Raw genomic sequence first — 17,529 nt, forward strand, 5'->3', positions numbered from 1 at the left:
CCAATCTCCCAATTCATCCCACCACCACCCGACCCCCGCCACTTTCCCCCCTTGGTGTCCATACGTTTGTTCTCTACATCTGTGTTCTCTACATCATGTTTTTAAATGATTTTTTCTATCTGCCTTTCCTGTTAGTGTAACCGGAAGTGGGGTCTAGCTGCTCGCTGCTCAAAAGCCAGTAAAGAGGCAAGGTTGGTGGAAAGGAAAGTTTACTTTGTTTTGGGTGCCGGCGACCAGGGCGTGGGGGAGGGAGGACGCCTGTCCAAAGGCCAACTCCCCCTACCCACCCAATCAGGGGGCAAGAGCTTTTATAGATGGAGGGAGGGAGCTACATGCAGAAACAGCACAGTCAGCTCTGACCGTCATCTTGAAATTGGTCATCCGTGGTCTGACCAGCGTCATCTTGATTGTTTTAAGTACAGTTAGTCTTCAGTTCCAGGGTCGGTTTGTTCCCATTTCTTTGAGGCCAGTTCTCAGAATTGTGAATTGTGGCAGCTTATGTCATGCCTACAGTCTGGTCATCATGTACTTAACTTCTTCACCTGGTGGGGTTTCACACAGCTCACAGGATATGGCTCAGAATATTATCTATAGCCATTGAGGAGGAACTAAAGGTCCTTAACTTTGCTTACTGATAAATTATTATTGTTTTGTCCTGTTTGACTGCTTTTAATTTTTCCTTCTGCATTTTCTCACTTTTCTGATTAAACTTAATTTTTGGCTAAAGTTTTTCCACAGACAAAAAGCAGGCAGAGGACATGGTTAGGGGAAAAGATCATAGGGTCCTGCTCTGTTTCATTAGGAGCCTCATTTAGGTGCACAGTTAATGTCTACATTGCTTGGCCTCTGCTAGAAAAGGAGTGAGGTGCACAGGACGCTCACGGCCTGCTCGGAAAGCCTACAAACATTGGAAAGGGATGGCGGTATCTGCCACACTGTCAATCTGTTCTACTCGGTATGATACTGCTGTTATAGCACATGCTGAGCCGTCAATAAAAATCAGTCAAAGCATTCTGTGTAGTGTAGGGAGGTGTGGGAAAAGGGGTCACTCCAGTTGCATAAAGATGATGCATCTGGTTGGCAAGAGGGCCCATCTTCATGTTTAATCATGTACGGAGCCTCTGGCCTCCTTCCTGGTCCCCGTTACTCATCTGTTCAGGTCTCCCTGCCCCCATGACTGCCTCCCCCGTCTTCCCAGCTGCTCATCTCTGTACTTGATTCAGAGTATCTTTGAGAGTCGGCCCTGAGCTGCAGGGCCTGATCTCTGCAAAAATGGATCGGTCTGTCAGGAGCCGCACAAAACAAAACGAAAATCAGGAAGCGAGTGAAAGCATCTGTGAACTAAAGTGGAATAATTATACCTCGGTACCCTGTTTATAAAGATGACATAGCAGACTTCCTGCCATATTATCACCCAGTAAGTGTACTTTTTATTTTTTCCTTTTAGGGAAGAGAGAATGCTTTTATGTCAATCTATTCATGCTTGAGACTCACAGTGCCTATTGTCTATAACTGTGAGATACAACTCGGGAAGGATATAGATGGAGTATTTGGCTTCAATAAAGTGGGTGGAGCAGGAAATGGGCCCTACACCTGGCCCTGTTTACAACGAGTGACTTGTTAACATGATCATCTATACCAGGAAAAATTAATCAGCATATGTAGCCATAAGGAAGGTGGAAAGTGCGGATCACATACATTGCTCAGGCGCTGTCAGAGAGATTCCAGGGCTGATGGAGGCTATACAAGCCCTAGCATCAGATGGGAAAAACTCTCTCCCCCACAAGATAGCCTGCTTTCCCCCTTCCTAAAGGACCAGAATGTGGTCCTAGAGGACCACAAATGTGGTGTCTGGGGTGGTCCTCTAATTTTCCCTAATCTATGTGTGGCTGTGGAATGAAATAGAGCTAAGGTGCAAACAAAGGGTAGTGAAAATGACATGAGCTCTGGAGTGAGACAGAACTGCATCCAAATCCCATCCCTGTCATTGATTTAGTTATGTAAATTGAACAAGTTCCTTAAATTCTCTGAACTGCAGTTGCCTTGTCTGTGAGGTAGAAATCAGGTCAGTCCTTACTGGGTTATTGTATGCATTATAAATAATATATATAAAAGGCCTAGCACGGCACTGACGTAAAACAGACAGTTAAAGTGGTGACTATTACTGTAACTCAGGAAAACTACTCTGCCCAATGTAGGCAGTTCTAAAGTGAAACAACATATAATAAAATCTTATTCAGAAGAACTTATAAGTAGGCGGTGGATTGGGTAGCTATATCCTATGGCTAGGTCTCAGTGCATCAATTCATATCCAAGGAGATTCTCAACATGTAGTAGATGCAATGTATTTCCAATCAATGTCATCATAAAAACTAAACCTCTGTATTTATTTGGTTTCTAAGAAATTTTCAACATTAATAATACATTCGAGTACTTCTGGGTTTAGCTGTTACTAAATTATAAATGCTGTCATTTTATACCTAAGATGCATGGTTCACTCATTGCAGGTGGGGGAAGACTGAACGTTTTAGGCTGGCTAACTCTGGCTTGCTGAGGTTCTGGTACACAGACTAAGTGGTGAAGTCAGTAAAGCTGATGAGTTTTCATTTCTAAATGTACCAGGACTAGGTCAAGATGATAGTTTCCAACTGCATATATCCTTTCTGATGATGATCTTTTTTTTTTGCTTGAGTGTAAAGATATTGTTTTCTCTGTATTTTTGAGAATATGTTAGCTTGGCTGTCCCAAGCTAACATATGACGTTATGTTAGCTAAAAACTATGACGTTATGAAAGAGTGACTTCAGTGACTCAGTGCTTCCCACTTGGTCATTTCTCTCACCCTCAGGAGTAGCCTCAAATGCTAGCTCCCATCAATTACTGGATGCCCCATATTTTCCCAGCATCAGTATAATCACTCCTATCAATTCAGCACCTGTAATAAGCCAGGCTTCTTACCCATTCACAGCCTTCACTGCTTTATATATATTAGTTCAGTTTGCTACCTCTTGTCCCCCTCAAGCCAATATCAAATTGTTTATTAATTAGGTAAAAATGGTATTAACCACTTAAATCAGGAAGGGCAAAAGGGTATCATCTTGAGTGCCCATTTTGAATGAGTGGTAATGGTTGCCAGAAGCACTGAATTAAGAAAAAAATTTAAGCTCTGTCCAGCCTTAGAGGGGAAGAATGCCGTGATTGATTAGCAATGTCTGCCTTGGTTAAAAGAAAAAAGAATAGAAATAGGTAGAGTGACATGCAGGACTGAAAGGATGGTGATTCTCGGGCTCAATTTCCTTGCTGTTTATAAGCTTCTTAGAGACACGGGTAATGTTTCAACTTTCCGTCATGTTGCCACAGTGCTCATTTCCAAATCATTTATTTCTTCACTCCTCCATTTATTCCTGCTTAGTTCTCCTGGACTCAGAAACTTCACACACTCTATTCCCTTATGTTGAGCCTCACATACTTCCAAGTGGCTTCCAAGTGGCCTCCAAGGGAGGCCTTGTCCTGTTTATCCCAAGAAACTCCCCCAGGTTAGTATGTGTTGCAACATCAACTCTTTTATGCTATAGAACTTGTATGAATTTGTAATTATTTGTTAGAATGTTTTCTTGTTAATTTACTGTTTCCCTCACTGAACTCTAAATTCCATGAGCCCAAGAACCGCATCTCTCTTTTTGACAAGTCACCTTATTTATACCCAGCACACACATCTGGGAAAGAGTAGACATTTAATAAATATTTGTTGAAACAGCAAATCCACTAAACTTTGGAGAGTCAAACTTAATAAAACATGGATCCTGGCTTCACAGAACTCATATTGTAGTGAAGCAGAAAGTTGATTAAGTAAATGATTATGATGCAATGTGATAAAAGAAACACAGATGTAAGGAAATATCACTGCCTGCCTGGATCAGGGGACAGGTGTTGGGGAAGCATTCTAAAAGTGATGTCAAGGTTGAAGAGTAAGAAGTAAAAATGGACCTTTTAAGAAAAATCAAGCACTGCAACTTGTGCTATTTGAATTTGATATGTTCCACCATTAAAGTTTTTTTTTAAATCAAGCAGGGTATATTAACATGCATCTGTAGTATTGCCCTAAAAGCATTTTGAAAGAAATATGGATGTCTTACCTACAGAGGCACACAATTAGGCTTTTCCCTCAAGGTATTCTTAGTGTTAACCCTTTATATTGCTTTTTACTTGATGTACCCACTAATTGTTCTGATCCAGTGGCCTTGATGAAATTCTTGGTCATTTGCAAAAGTGTCAGTGGGGATTATGTGAGCACGAGTCTTTCAGAATTTTAAGTAGAAAATGGCTCAAGCATCTCCTACAGTTAGGGTACATGTGGTTACAGTAGAATAATTTAGAGAAGTGAAATTGGGTTTGTCTTTTTAGTTTTAAATATATGACTTGGGGATAATAAACGAAAATCATTACTAGCACAACAAGGGATATTTAAAATAAAAGATGGTTTTAGGTACACCACTAACTTTCTTACAGCGTCAATGATAGATTTTTAGGTATTATATTGATGGTAGCAGGCGGTAACATGTCCCTTTGCAGTTGAAGCTTTTTTTATTTTTTAAAGCTTATTTTTATTTTTATTTTTTTAACATCTTTATTGGAGTATAACTGCTTTACAGTAGTGTGTTAGTTTCTGCTTTATAACAAAATGAATCAGCTATACACATACATATATCCCCATATCTCCTCCCTCTTGCATCTCCCTCCCACCCTCCCTATCCCAGCCCTCTAGGTGGTCACAAAGCACCGAGCTGATCTCCCTGTGCTCTTCAGCTGCTTCCCACTAACTATCTATTTTACATTTGGTAGTGTATATATGTCCATGCCACTCTCTCACTTCGTCCCAGCTTACCCTTCCCCCTCCCCGTGTCCTCAAGTCCATTCTCTACGTCTGTGTCTTTATTCCTGTCCTGCCCCTAGGTTCTTCAGAACCATTTTTTTTTTTTTTAGATTCCATATACATGTGTTAGCATATAGTATTTGTTTTTCTCTTTCTGACTTACTTCACTCTGTATGACAGACTCTAGGTCCATCCTCCTCACTACAAATAATGCAATTTCATTTCTTTCTATGGCTGAGTAATATTCCACTGCATATATGTGCCACATCTTTATCCATTCATCTGTCGATGGACACTTAGGTTGCTAGTTGAAGCTTTTTTTACAAATAAGCTGGAAGTTTTTTTTTTTTTGGCTCGATTATATGTTTATTCTTTTATAAGCAGAGAGGAAGAAAGGGAGGGATAGACTAAGAAAGTATGGAGCAAAACATTTCCTTAAATCACATTTAAAATAAGGTAGAGTGTAGTAAAATACAAGAAGGTAGACTGAAAGGCAACAGTAAATTTTTTTAAAAAAACTTTAAAAATTATATTACAACACTTGACAGAGCTGTAGTGCTTTGTGTAGGCCTTTAAAATTTCCCCCAAACATGTTCATTCACCTTGATTCAATCATGTGCACAGAAGAAGTTCCTTGTTGGGTTGGTAAAGCAGAATCATATCCAGGTTCTAGCTGGATCCAAACACTATTGCAGTTCTGTACAAACCTGTGTAGTATGTACAGATAGAAGCAATAATACATAAACCTGTTCCCCTTTGGTACATTGATCATTTCCTAAACTTATTTCACCTGTACCCACCACCCCTCCACACACACACAAAGCAGTAATACCCCTGTAAGATATATTAAATGTGTTGATTTGGATAACTAGAATTTGATCGACATAATTCCTCCAGCAAGAGGGAGTTTTAGGTAGAATGGAAGAGAAACTCATGGAAACGCTTGAATGATCCTTTCCGTGGAATCAAGGAAAATGATTAAGAGTAAAACGAGTAAGACTGATCGAGTCCCTTTAATATGCAGCATCCACATTGCATTTGTTCTTACACTTTATGCTGTAATTAAATACCGAGTAAAAGTTATTGAGTGAATATTAAGTTTATTGGGTAGCTGAGTTGATAACTGTATTTTATTTTTGTGCATTGGAAATCTATTTACATTTATGTTGTAGGAATATGGCAATGGTCCAAGAAAAATGAGAAATTCACTGGTAATTTCCCACCCAAAGAGAGCCATTGTTAACATTTTAATACTATATACTCTTTGTGTCAGTTTGTTTTTTTGTCAAAAATGGCATTTTATTGCTTGAATTTGCATTTCACTGATTATGTATGTGATAAAAACTCCTTTTTAATTTAATTTTTATTGAGGTAACATTGGTTACCGCCTCTCAGCTCGAAATTCACCCTTTCGTTACTTGCTCTGTGAAAACTGATGTGGGTCCTTTAAATAGTTTTTCCTTGGCCAGCTGGTGTGAGGTTGGGCTTTACTGATTGACGGCACCTGAGGAAGGGGTTGCTTCCTGGTGCCCCGGTGCTTGCTGGGAACCTGAGGAAGGGGTTGCTTCCTGGTGCCCCGGGGCTTGCTGGGAACCTGAGGAAAGGGTTGCTTCCTGGTGCCCCGGCGCTTGCTGGGAACCTGAGGAAGGGGTTGCTTCCTGGTGCCCTGGGGCTTGCTGGGAACCTGAGGAAGGGGTTGCTTCCTGGTGCCCCGGGGCTTGCTGGGAAGGCGCTTGGTGGCGTCTCCAGCGCCCGCTCGCTCCTGCAGCTCCGAGGGCCTCCTCAGCCCTGCTCCCCGGGGTCACAACTTCTCCAGTCGTCGGCTTCAGCAGTGCGCAGAGTGAGCAGCGGACAGCAGCCTCCCTCAGCCTCTTCTATCGAGCAGTTTTGGAGTAGCGCCTCAGGTGAGAAATCTCCCCATGCATAGTTTTCCTGGAACCCTAGAAGGTGGATTTCCAGCAACTTAACAGAGGGCATATTTCCCGAAAGTTCCACCACGAGACACCACAGCAACTTCTTTACCATCCAGTGAGCCACAGTCATGCGCTTTTCAACCGGGTCTGGACCTCAGTCCTGTGGGCAGGGAGGAGCAGGTCTTCCTCAGCTGGAGGGTTAGCGGCTCTCCTTATTTCTGCTAACTCTGTATGTTTTGGCGTTCTCTTGTCGCTGGCCATTCCTTCCTTACTCTAATCCTCTTTCATAATTAATAGTTTTTTCATTACACTTTCCATGCTCAAATTACTGTTTTTTTTTTCTTCTGGTTGGACCCAGAAGAATAACTAAATAATCTAATATTAGTGTGTGTATTGTTTTATTTTAAAACCCCTTTTTCACATTTTTTTGTTTCTACATCATTATTTTAATGGTTTCAGAGTAGTCCATGTAGTAGTAAATACTTCATGCCTATTGTTATACAGTTTATAATATATGTTTTCATTTTCACAGTTGTAGACATTGCTTTAGTGAGCATCTTGGTACACATCCTTTGCTCCTATCCATAATGATTTTCATTAATTCTCAGTCATTTGGACATTTTAGTCGGAGCCAAATGATGAACACACCACGTAAAGTGCTTTATATATTTCCAGGGGAATACTGAATATATTATTTAGTGCCATAATAAAACATCAGAAAAAAGTGAGGGAATCATGATTTTTATTGTCTTCTGCCAAACTCTCATAGCAAGAATCTGAAAACTCTCTGGTGAAACACAACTGAAACTAGATTTGAGATTGAGCCATTAAATACCAATTATCACCAATCACTTCTAGCTGCTTCTGATTAAACACTTCTTTTGTGTTTACGATTGGGGAATCCACCTCATGAAAAGAATGGCAAATGGGAAAGAAGTAAATGATTCAGAATATCTTGGTTGTTCCTGGGAGAGAGTGCTTTTGACAAAGCAGACGGTTTACCTGAATGTCTTAAGCAAACTGAGCTTGGCTGATTTCCTGTGCTTACAGAAAAGAACCGCTGTAGCTTCAGCTGGAAACCCTAAGCCACTGGCTCAGTGGTGGTTTTTTTGACGTGACTGCATCACAGGTATAAACAATCTCCAGTGTTGAGCTAAACATAACTAAACCGCTGAGGATCTTTCAGGTTAATTTAAACCAACAGGGAATGATCCTGACTGGCAACAGTAGAAGATTCTGTCCCAGCAGGAAGTGCATGGGGGCATCCCTTCTAGATCAGACATGCTTCAGAGACTGCTCCTGGAAGCGGTCGTCTTAATTGAATGTTTGTTTCTGAGTTGCTCACAGATGTTTCTCACCAATACTGTTGAGCCTTTTGGTGGTTTCTAAAAGAGGCTATGTTAATCTCAGAACAAGGAGATACAACATATATGATGCGTAATCACACTATAATGATAAAAATAGACACATGCCATCATTGTTGTCATGGGCATTATCAACAACACAACACAATCACTGTCACTTATTGGGCACCTATTATGTAGACATGTCTCTTGTCCATGGATTAGTGTAGTTAATCCTCACAAAGCTCTTAAGATGTAAGTACCAATAATATCCCCATTTTACAGATGAAGACACTGAGGAAGAGAAAAGTTAAGAATTTGCCTATGATCAGTTATCCATCTGTTCAGCCAGTGCACAAATTAGACTGCCCAACTCCAAGATCAGGTGAGTCCAATGGCCTAAGCACCGTGCTTTACTGCTTCCCACATATTTAGGAGGTAAAAGAAATCAAGTAGTGGACCTTAAAATCTTCCTCTACCTTCGTTCAACTCTTTTCGCTTTCATTTTGGTGGAGTCTGTGAGAGACTTAATGTATCATGTAGAATTATCAAGTTAAATGACTGCATTTTTCTCCTTAATTGCCCATTTTGAACTGAATTGCTTGGATTTATCAGATTTTTTGTAATGCAGTGTGGTCCAGCATAGCTATTACCAGCCTCTTTCTCACCATCACCACACCTGACAAATAAAATTCACACATATGACATTCTGTCATGTGCTTATCCAGAATTAATGCACAAAGCTGCATAAGTAAAAATCTGTGGTTTATGCACAGTTTCTTCCAGGCCCGCTGCTGTGTCTCCCACTCACCCTGGGGTCTGCAGTTAAGGACCTGCAAGTCTAGAGAAACTGAGAGAGATGTGTTGGCTTGGCAAATAGATCTTGAGCACCTATAAAGTGCAAGGAGTTGGATCACTGTGGTGGGCTTGTTGGGGATTTAAAAATAATAAGACAGCCTAGGAGACAGGCTTTGACACCACTGACAAAAAAACACTTCAATTACCAGGCAGTGAGAAAAGGAGGGACGTGGGGAGAGGAACATGTCAGCAGGGTGTGCTGCGTGTGGCCCATCTTCAAGTCTCAGTTGAATTCTACTGTTCAAATGTGGGCCACTTGTGGGAAATTCTGTCCCATGAGGGTTTTGCTTAATGTTTAAAAAGTCTTACAAAAAGATGAATAGGAGACTTAGCAGGTAGCAAATCAGAAAGTTGTGTCTTGTAAACAGGGGGAGGTCAATCCAACCTCCAAATCCCAAAATATATCAATATCCCATAATAGAGAATCACTATCAGGGAACTTGCTGTTTGTTTATTAGTGGCAGCATGGCATAAAATCAGGATAATTCAGCGTTTAAAATCCCTACTTTGTTCGAATTTATAACTAGTATAAATACTTCTAAGATTATATACTTTTAAATTTTTTCTGCAACAAGTTAGACAGGATCACAAATTCACATGATGCTCAAAAGAACACTCAGAAATATTTAATGAAAACCTTCATTCTAGTGATGAGGAAACTCCAGCTCAAATAAGGAGTGACTTGATCCATACTCAAGCAAAAAAATCTGAGAAAGAGTTGTAATCAGAAATATCCAGTTGTCCTACCTCCTAATTTTGGGATCCATCTGCTTCACCATCAGTCAAAAAATCTGATTCTTCGAATAGAGAACTTTGGCTTGGCTTTATAGAGTAAGATTTAAAAAAAACACTTAGGCAAAGGAACAAACAGCCAAAATTAAGTAAATCTGGGATTTTTTTTTAAACCAGCGTTGTCTGCATTGTTATTTTGGGCTCAGAGCAATAGATTGATGCCACATTTAAATGGAAAGCATATCTACTCCATATTTATAAATCTTTAGATTCCGCATGTGTCATGAAAAATGTAAGTAAATTTTATAATAGTAAGGTGTGTGGGATTAATTTGTATTCTATGTTGAAAAGCTCCACGGTAGGCAATTAATTCATGAAACACCAGCGATTGCTGCCTTAAGGGCTACATTGCTAGATAAAATTACAGACCTCAAATCTTATTATTACACTGGTATTTATTTTTTGTTTGTGTGGTCTGGGGAATATATAATCTTAAATTGAATATTTACCTAATCAATAGGCTAAGGGTATCTTCTGGGTTCTGCCCCCTTCAAATCTAGAACACGTTGTCTAGTTGTGAATATTAATATGCTGCTTATATAGTTGGGTACTGCTGCTTACTGTTTTTACTTCATGGCACACTTATTAAATGATACTTGTATGCTATACTAGAATAAACTAGAGGGGATCTAAATGGAGCTTGGTAGAAATTGTATAGCCTTTATATTAAACAATGATAAAGTAAAACAACTAATATAAATAAAAATTTAAAATAACCAGCCATAATAAAGTATAAAGTATTGGGAAAGATATCAAATACTTAATTTACATAATTTTCAAGTAATGCTTTTCAGGATTTTTAATGAGAAACTTGTGCTTGCTTCCACAAACATAAGTGTTTTTTCGGTTTTTTTGTTTGTTTTGTTGTGTTTACCAGATCTTACTCTTGAAGTTGTGACTGTAATTCTAATCAATGTTTTAATAACATCTATTTTTGATAGTCACATCAGACAAGAAAATTTTAATCATTTTTACCATCATTCAAAAATTTTCAAGCCAGTGTTTTTAAAAGAATCTAGTTTCTTCTTTCTTTGGCACACAAAAACTCATTGTAGTATCATCTGATGATGTGTATGAGACTGATTTCGTTCCAAGTTGGTGGTTGCTTTTATAAGGTATGTCCCAGTAATGATGGTAGAAGGCACAGGCTGTGGTAGAGCCTCCACATCCACTAGGCGGTCATATCATCTTTACATGAAGACAGAGATGGGAGGGTAACTACCTAAACCCACACTAACAAGGTCTCCTGGAACTCCCACCCCCGACCTGCTGTATCTTTGCTCTGGATCATTAGTTCTTGTAGCAATCCTAGCGGTCTCTTGTTCACCATGAGCATTGGCATATTCGCCGCTGGCTGTTGCACAAGTTGATGCCCGCTGGTTGCATGGCGAGAGAACTTTGATGGACCCATGGGTGTGGCGTTTCTCACTGTGTCTGCCATCCGAGACCACTTTTGACCTTTTATCTGACTCTGTCTCTCTTGGGTAACCTTCCTGGGAGACCCTAGAGAGGCTATTTGTGGCTGAATGTGAATAGTTCCAGGGTTCTGGGTAACCCAGGCTGTACCTGGCAGCCCCAAGGGTTGAGGGGATCATTATCTCATGTCCCACTTATAAACATTAGATTCCGAACTGTATACCTAAGCAGACTGCTTGGTACCCTCTGATTCGGGTATGTGACTTAAAACAGCCTTGAAGAAGTTTGAAAGTAATATAGAAAATGGCAAACTTCTCTATTTTACCCTTTCTTTATCTAGATTAAACCTGAAGCCTCACAGGAGCCGAGAACATATTTATTCTTTATCTTTTACTTAAGACACTCAGCAGGAAGGTAACACACTTTGAATGAAAAAGGACAATTCAAGTTAGGTTGGTGCTTTGCCTAAGCCAGAAAGGTTTAGGGAGAGAAACTGAGGATGAAGAACAAAAGAGACAAGCTTTTTTCTTTTTTTTTTTTTAACCTCTGATGGTTTGACTTAATATTTGAATGATTTTGAATTGATTTGGACACACCCACATTTAAATGTAAGTTCAAAAATGCATTCTAAAGTCAAATGGAAAGTAATTTGTGTGGTCTTGTTATGAAAATGATCGTTTTATTCTCTGTATACTCTAGTCTCTCCACTCATTTATTCATACTTGTATTCATCTATTTACACATTCATCCATGTATTCACAAAATGTTTGTTACTGTGGATACTATACCTGGTATTGATCTAGGTGCTGAGCTGGAGAGGTGAAAAAGTCATTATCATTACCTTGGAGGCTCTCCCAGTCTTGAGGGGAGTCATAGAGGTTAACACATAATTATTGTACAGTTGGACAAGTATCATTGTAGTCTTATGAACAGAATATCAGGAGAAAAATATTTTATTCAGTCTTATTATGTATTTGAGTATTTACCTGCCCAAGATGGAAATCTATCTAATAGAGTTTGTGCTTTTAAGGACATAATCCAACATGCTATTTTTTATTTTCTGGGAACGTTTCTCCATGAAGTGAATTAGGAACCCAGGCTTCTTCTATGTCCTGACTCTGCTATATCCTAGGGCCTCAAAGCCTTTGGAATGTAGTTGGAAGACAGGAGAAAAGGGTGTAGAGGCTCTGCTCTTAATCACTCCATCCCAGAAGTGACATTCGTTACCTTTGCTCACATTCCATTGACAAGGTATACATGCAGGAGGTGCTGGGTCATGCAGCCCTGGCAAGCTAACATCTAGCAGTAGTTTTACACAGAGGAAGGCTAGTGAGCTCTTTGCTGAATTGCTCACATTCTCTGGACAAAAGTAAGGAAGTCTGTGGCCGTTTATCCCCTTCTCAAATATATGCTTCATTTTTTTCCATCCCTCTAACTCGAATCATGGGCAGCAATATTTCTTCAATATTTTATCCACTCACACTGTCCAGGGAGGTTTCTTCGGCACAACAAGCAAGGCACACTGGGTTTATTTTTATAGCACATTTCCCACAGTCGTATCAAATCCATGCATTACATCTCACCAGGTGACTGCTGAATAATCTCACAACTGTGGCTTCCATGTGAAAGAGATGATTAGCTTCCAAGGTGTTTGTGGGCCAGAATTGCTCTGCTCCCCTTAACTAGGTAGGTTAGTACCTGTTTGAGTTCTTTGAGCTTTGTATACTGTTCCCTTGATTCACAGGAAGAAGTCATAGACTTAATAGTCTGGTTGTGAGGATTAAATGAGATATTTTATATAAAGTGCTAAGCATGGTTTTAGGCACATATAGAAAGCAATCCATAATTGAGGCTCTTGTCATTGCTAATTAAGGATAGGATATTAAGCGAAAATGGAAGTGTCCTTTTTGTGGAGGAGGATGATATACTGAAAAAGTTAAACGTATTATTTCCTGTAACTAATTTCTAATGAGATTTCAGTATGTGCTTGCTGTCTGATTCCCCAAGAGAATGGATTTTCTCCCTCACCTTATCACATAGATACTGCCTGAATAAGGTCCAAATACCTGTAACTGAATTCACTTTTAGTATTGCACTATCCTTTAAGAGGCAGCAAAATATATTAATAAAGAGTGTTAGTTCTAAACTCAGAGTTCAAGTTCTAGCTGGGTTACTTATCAGCTATGTGACCTTGATCAACCTGTTTCTGAATCTGTGAATGTTAGCCAGTGATATTCCTTTCTAAGGACATAATGCTGGGAATGAGATGATTTATATAAAACATTTAGCAGAGAAGATGGCATAGAGCAAGTACCTAATACATGTTACTTTAATCACTATGATTGCTATGATTGTAAAGAAGAGACAGTATAATACAGTAGACAGAATATTGGGATTGGGGTCAGATGACCTGAGTTTATATCTGTGTTCTGTTGCTTTTAATCTTACTGAGCCTCGGTCTCCTCATCCATAAAATGGGGCTAATAATATTCTCTTCACACAGTTGATATGGTGATTTTAAGGTATGTGACAGTTCATAGAATCTTGCCTAGAACCTGTAAAATATTAAATACGTGTTAAAATTATTTTCTTTTATTTGCGGTATTTGTGGCCTTAGGCAAGTTGATCTTCCTCTCATATTGATTATGCCTCCTACTTGGCCTGTTATAGTTAACATCAAAAAAAAAAAAAAAAGAAAACAAGAAAAACAAACCCTCAAGCAACTCTAAAGAATAGTACTCTAGTATTTCTAATGTATTTGTGGGGAGGAAGGTGATCTCCACGTCTTACTTTTCCGCCATCTTGAAGCTCCTCCCGTTGCCCATCTTTTAATGCAGTCTTCATGTCTTTGATTATAAGAAGTTTTATATTTTTATGTAGTCAAATGTATCAGTCTTTTCGTTTATGATTTCTGGCTTTTATGTCTTGCTTAGTGAAACTTTCTCTGATTTTTTATTTCCTATATTTCTTTTAATACTTTTATACTTTTGTTTTAACATTTATATCCTTGGAATTTTTGTGTATGTGTGCATGGTCTGAGGTAGGCATTTAATTTTGTTTCCTTGCAGGAGGAGAGCAAGTTGTCCTAAGACTGTTTTTTAAATTTACCCATTCTTTTTTGATTACTTTGTTATTTTCACTTTTGCCCTACCCACCCCCAAAAAATGTGTGTGTGTGTGTGTGTGTGTATGTATGTATATATATACCTTTCTTCTCTCCCCAGTCAGATTATAATTTCCTAGAGGGCAGGGACATTTCTTGCATCCATAGGTCTTCTAACTGCCTGATACATGGCAGAGCTTAGTACATGTTGGATGGTGGTGTGGCTGCTAGGGAAGCTGAATGAGAACTAGCCCATTTTAAGTATGGCAAAGCATCAGGTGTCAGAACTCAGAACTAGGAATAAATAAGAGCTGTTCCCCGCCCACCCCCCCCAAAAAAAGAATAGTACTATATATAACATTATTATTTAAGAAGAGGATGGCATTCTGTTCCTGAAGGATTTGGCTATTGGAATTATGGAGGAAGACCATCTTGGGATTTGTGCGGTGACATTTCTTAAATGCATGGTATAGCATGGATTGCTTTCATCACACAGTAGGGAAATACTAATATCTATAATTTTATAATCCCGAACCTAGATTAATTTTAAAGCCATTAGTAAAGACTAATTCCATTTCGATATTTAGTACCCTGCTAGAGTATCTCTCACTACAGAAGTTTAAAATAAACATAAAAATAAATCCAGAAACAGATAAAACTAGCCTGTGCTGTGGAACACCATATTCCCAGGCAGTCAAGTCTGAGGTCCACAGTCAAAAAGGGTTTTAATCTATGAACTATGTCTACAATGGGTGTTGATGGGAGACAATGAGAAATTGATGCCTTTTTACCCTCTCTCTGTCCTGAGGTGGTTTCTAATTCAGGTTAGATCATTACACCATTATAGAGAAGCCCTGCTACGCTCATGTTTTTCTTAGACTTTGAACAAACTCAGAAACCATAAGATTTTTTTTTTTTTTTTAACAGGGAGGGAAACCTGAGAGCTTTCTGTGGTATCTCTCTTGTACTCCTCGTGTTCTCCTATGTGGATGCCCTTCTCTATCTTATATCACTTCCCCAGTTCAAGAATCCTTCAAGAGTAACCTCAAAGCCCATCTCTTCTTTGCAAAGTTACTTATTCCATATTGCTTACATAGATCTCTCTTCTTCCAACCCCCTTGAAACACTGTTCATATCTTTCAGTTGAGTGTTGATTCACAGAATTTCTATCATATTATTTAAGTATTATTTAAGTAGCGCAGGGAGAGGCTAATCCTTGAAATCAGGACATGATTATATCTTAAATTATAATTTACAGCTCCGTGGCAGTGAACACAGTGGCTAAATAAATAAAAATTTAATTAAAATAGTATGCAATGAGGGCCTTACAAAAATGCTGTTAACAATAACATCAAGTTTGCATAAAACTGAACACCTAAAAACAGCTAGATAACTATTTAACTTTCCATTTGTATGTATAGATACAGCACAAGAATTTGCCCATTAGGATTTTATTTTCCATGGTAGGTCATTTCAGATGCTTTAAGTGACCCTACAGGCATCTTTTTAAGATTACTTTTGGACCCTGGTTTTTCATCTTGGGACTGCCGCCATATACAATCCTAAAACGTTCCATAAAGGCTCAATCTTGCTTTTATTTCATGAGCCGTTTCCATTTAGTTAAAATTAAACTCTCAGCTACAGGAATATCTCCCAGGACTCAAAGCTTTCCCTTCTCGATTAAAGCGTCTAACCTACTAGCTTCCTGAGGGCAGTGAGCTCAGAGTGAAGCTGAATGACAGTGAAACCCCAAAGTGATGTGACATCGCTTCATTCCAGAATGGGTGTTCCCTGAGGGCTGCATCTAACATATGCACAAAATCTCCCTCTCAATTTGCACTTCCAACACCATTCCTAAAATGTAAGCATTGTTCTTTGGTGTCTCATAGGTAGCATAAATTAAATGGGATAGTTTTTATATTGTATTCCACCTCCATGTAGATTTTTCTCTACTGATTTATACATGTGTCTCAAGTTAAAGCATTGTTTCCTAACTGTCTCACTCCCTCTCCTGTTTACCCTCCTGTCCCTCACTTGCATACCAGAGCACAGTAAGCAGACACCTTTCCTAGTATCCACCATTGATCCATCCCCTATTGCCCTGTCCTCAGAGGACCTGATTTCATAGGAAAAGACGTTCATTCTCAGATGTTTACCAGCATGAGTGAGACTGCCAATGCTTCATCCTTTCATCCTTTCATTCACTGTGTTAGGTTTGTAAGAAACACATAGAACAAAAGGGGCTTAATCTCTTTTGGCGCCCAGCTGGAAATCCATAGGGAGAGAAGGAGCAAACAGGTATGCTGCTAATTATCAAACAGGTTGTTATGATGGGACATAGAACAGGGAATGAGAGCTCACCTGGTTGGAAGCAGGTGATCAGTGGTAACAGTTTGACTTTTTAATAACTTTATTGAGGTACAATTTACACACAATACATTGTTCATATTTAAAGTATACTAAATACTGTGAGTTTTAATATATGCGTAGACCCACAAACCCATCATCCCAATCAAAATACCAAATATGTTATAATTCCCAATGTTTTCTTGTGCAGCTTTGCAATTCTTTCTTCTCTCTATGCTTTACTCACTATATATTAGTTTACATTTTCTAGAATTTTATAAGAATGGCATCATGGGGCTTCTCTGGTGGCACAGTGGTTGAGAATCTGCCTGCCAATGCAGGGGACACGGGTTTGAGCCCTGGTCTGGGAAGATCCCACCTGCCGCGGAGCAACTGGGCCCGTGAGCCATAATTACTGAGCCTGCGCGTCTGGAGCCTGTGCTCCGCAACAAGAGAGGCTGCGATAGTGAGAGGCCCGCGCACCGCGATGAAGAGTGGCCCCCGCTTGCCACAACTAGAGAAAGCCCTCGCACAGAAACAAAGACCCAACACAGCCATAAGTAAATAAATAAATTAATTTAAAAAAAAAAAAAAAAAAAAAAAATGGCATCATGCTTTTTTTTTCCTTGGTCTGGGTTATTTTACTCAGCATAATGATTTTGAGATTCATTCATGTTGTTGAACATATCAATAGTTTACTCCATTTATTCACTTATTTATTTATGGCTGAATAGTATTCTACTACAAGAATATACCACAATTTAACTTTGCACTTCCTGATGGGCATTTGGGTTGTTTCCAGTCTTGTCTTTTATAACTAAATCTGTTAGGAATATTTGTCTACAAGTCTTTGTGTGGATGATATACTTTCATTTCCTCTTGGTAAA

The 17,529-nt window shown here is 39.2% G+C and overlaps 1 protein-coding gene across 19 annotated transcripts in view; it reads left to right on the forward strand.

Moving 5' to 3' along the window:
- Positions 1-17,529, forward strand: part of GRM7 (glutamate metabotropic receptor 7) — a 1,143,247-nt gene that overhangs the window by 366,380 nt on the left and 759,338 nt on the right. The window lies entirely within an intron of this gene.

The sequence above is a fragment of the Balaenoptera physalus genome, assembly GCF_965194825.1.
Source record: "Balaenoptera physalus genome assembly, chromosome: 11".
Lineage (NCBI taxonomy): Eukaryota > Metazoa > Chordata > Mammalia > Artiodactyla > Balaenopteridae > Balaenoptera > Balaenoptera physalus.